Below are 3,492 nucleotides of genomic sequence, written 5' to 3'. Positions count from 1 at the left end.
TGCCCGCAAGCGAGGTTGGTGACAAGCCGAAATAAGCGGGCACAAGCCCGTACAAGGCACACAAGCTAGAGACCAAATGTTTCCGACGTCAGGTTTTGAGGTATCCGCGCGCCAATACCCAGGCGGGCCCGCGCAGCCCTTCCGTCGGCCGGCACAGCTCCCGTAGAACGTTGATGATACTACGGCATATGCGCTGCACATGTTGTGACCCTACAGCAGACGTGTCCTCACAGCAGGCACTCTGCTGTGCAAGTGCTGCATGGAACAAGCATGTAGTATATTGATTAACACAACCAAAACAAGCGCAGACAGCAGCAAACAAGCAAGTATATGGAAGAGAAACATCATCCATCACCGCCCCGCTGCAGAAAGGCTCTGCGCGAGTATGGGGACATGTATGCACCCTGATTGGTACGGCGTGGCGCTGGGGCGCCATTGCTGCCGCCAACCGCCTTTGCCGTAGACCGATGCGCCCCGCCTGCGACACTGACAGCACTTGTGCTGGCCACAAGGCCCACGGCAGCTGCTGCTGCTGCAGCGTGTTGGACCAAACCAGGGCCCATTGAGGCCGCGCCGTTTGAGTGACGTGCAAAACGGTGCTGTTGCTGCTGCTGCTGCTGCTGCTGCTGCTGCTGCTGCTGCTGCTGCTGCTGCTGCTGCTGCTGCTGCTGCTGCTGCTGCTGCTGCTGCTGCTGCTGCTGCTGCTGCTGCTGCTGTTGCTGTGAAGGCGGCTGATGGTTGTAGTGCTGCTGTTGCTGTAGTTGCTGGTGTGAGCTCACTGTTCCTGGCCCAATGCCAACGCCTTTCAGCATGCCAGTGCGCGACGCTGCTGCTACTGCTGCTGCTGCTGTTCCTGCTGCTGCCACAGCGGCATGCGTGCTGCTGTAAGTGCTGCCTCCTGCAGCCAGCTTAGCTACGTACTGCTGCTGCGAGTGCTGTGGCTGCAGCGGGGGTGGCATCGCGTGCTGCTGCTGCTGCTGCTGCTGCTGCTGCTGCTGTTGCTGTTGTTGCTGCTGTTGCTGCTGCTGTTGCTGCTGCTGTTGCTGCTGCTGTTGCTGCTGCTGTTGCTGCTGCTGTTGCTGCTGAGCCGCCTGGCCTCCTAGCGACTGGCGCCGCGACGCTTGTGCGTGCTGCACTGCGTGCGCTGGGTGTGTGGCGGCGCCTGCGCCCTGCCCGCCGCCAACAATGCCTCGCACGATCAGCGGAGGCAGGGAACTGCCGTCGATTCCCAGCAGCATCGAGGACGCCTCGTCTGCCAGACTGGCCATGCTTGCTGTGACAGCAGTAGGTTTATGTAAGCGGGGTTGTCAAGTGTGAATGGGGACACAGGCAGTGGTCATAAGCAAGCTCTTTGTACGGGGTGCCTGCAGTAACGGGTAATCGCCTTGGCCTTGGGGGGACCGGCAGCAGCGCGCATTCAAGAAAGAAGGGGAGCTGTGCAGTGCACGTAATTTTTTTCCCTGCCCCGCGCCTCACGTTGTGCTGCGAGATGGTAGAGGCCAGACATTTCGGGCGCCAGCCCCAGCGCCCCTCCAACGCCCATGCCGGCACCGCCTTCGCCAGCTGGCTGCCGGCTGCTGTCCAACCCTGCGCCGAAAAGCACGTTCGCTGCCGCTGCTGCATGTTGCACATGCTGCAGCCCCAGCGCACGCAGGCTGGTGCCTCCAATTGCAGGCAGGGCGCCTGCCAGGCCGCCGCCACCACCACCGCCGCCGCCGCCAAGTGAGAACCCGTCTTGCAGGTGAAGATCTGAAGTAGCACCAGGGAACCTGGACGTCATCAACGGCTGCTGCAATCCTCCCGGGGCTGCGGTGTCGCCCGGCAGGTTGACGACCCCAACTTCTGAGGCGCTTTGCGAGTGCCGCCGCTCGGCGTCGCTTCATGAGGAAGTAATGGGCGTGTTGGTTTGCCGGGGCAGGGAATTTGGTGCAAATAGGGACGTTGCAAGAGCGGTCCTTGTCAACATGTTGCGACACCACTCAAGGGGGTTACTGGTGAACATCTAACCTCCCTGTTGGTCGCATAGTCTTGCTGGGCGCTGTTGTGCTGTCAATCCGGGGACACCATGATGATTTGACCCCTCCTTTCTTCCCTGTCAGTGCTCAGCATACATATACACACCTGGCCACCGCGTTGCTCCCTTGCATGTCAGAAGCCATCATCGCTTTCTGCCGCTTCTCAGCCTCCCTGTTTACAGATGGGGGAGAGTGAAGCATAAATTGAGGGTTTTGTGACAGGCATAAGCAATGGTGGTACCAGAGCAACCAACTCAACACTCACATATGACTGCTCGATGCGGCCGCCCGCGTTCTCGAGCCGCGTCATGCTCCCCATATTCACCTCAACTCCCGGAAGTAGGGATGCCGCAGTGCCTGGCGGGCGCTGAGGCGCTCGTCCGGATTGTATGCTAGCAGCCGCGTGATGAGGTCCTTGATGTGTGTGCGGGGTCGAGGAACAGGGTTGGAGGGCAAAATCATTTGCAACAGTGTGTTGAATCACAGTGTGCCTGTGCCTGTCACCAGCTTGGACAGGCCAGGGCACTTCAATTTGGGCTGTGCACTCGCCACACGGCCCAACAGCGGCTCGTGGTCGCACCGTCATGTATACCTGGCAGTCTGCCGAGCAGTGGGCCAGCAGCTTGGTGACTCCCGATCCCTCTTGCTGTGGGAAATCAAAGCTAGCGTGCTGGCTGCGGCGCTTGAGCTTGGCCATCAGCGCAGGCGGCGGCGTGCCCAGCACGTTGTGGATCTTTTGGATTTGATCCAGCTCGTTGGTGCCTGCAAGCCGCGGAATTGGACAGGAGAATGCGTATATGTGACTTGATCACTAAGCCAGATATCTGGACCACATCGTTTGTGCTGTTGATTTTGTAGGCTGGGTGACTGCTCAAAAGTGGTTGTGTGCAGAATCCAGTAGATGCTTTTGTGACAACGGTATGGACTGCCGCGGCGTCAGTGCTAGTTGCAGGCAAGCAATGTCGCATCAACGTCAATGCATCGACTCCTTTACACTCCTGGACCTGGCATACCCACGCAGGTTGCAAATGTGGCTGACACAACGCGCCTGGGAAGAGTGGGAATAGCGCGACCACCTCAAACATGACACAGCCAACGCCCCACATGTCCATCTTGTAGTTGTAGTAGCCATCCGTCAGCAGGCACTCTGGGGCCCTGGCGTTTGCAGGAGTGTGGACAAGCTATGGGCATAGGAAGGGCTTTCTTTTGTCTTGGGGGTTCATGCGACAAGGGATTTTCTCAGGGCTTCGCAACACTTGTACGATGTGTTAGAAAAAAGAAGGCGCACACAGCCACACGGGGAGCTGTGCATGTGTACTTGTACAAGTTCAGATACACACGCACACGTGTGTTTTCGTGCGTGCGTGCGCGCACGTGCGCGTGTGTGAGTGAGTGTGAGTGCGTGTGTGCGTGTGTGTGTGTGTGTGTGTGTGTGTGTGTGTGTGTGTGTGCACGTGCGTGCGTGCGTGCGTGCGTG

This window comes from Monoraphidium neglectum (assembly GCF_000611645.1).
Source record: "Monoraphidium neglectum strain SAG 48.87 unplaced genomic scaffold scaffold03573, whole genome shotgun sequence".
Lineage (NCBI taxonomy): Eukaryota > Viridiplantae > Chlorophyta > Chlorophyceae > Sphaeropleales > Selenastraceae > Monoraphidium > Monoraphidium neglectum.
The sequence above is the reverse complement of the archived record's forward strand: the minus strand, read 5'-3'. Positions refer to the sequence as shown.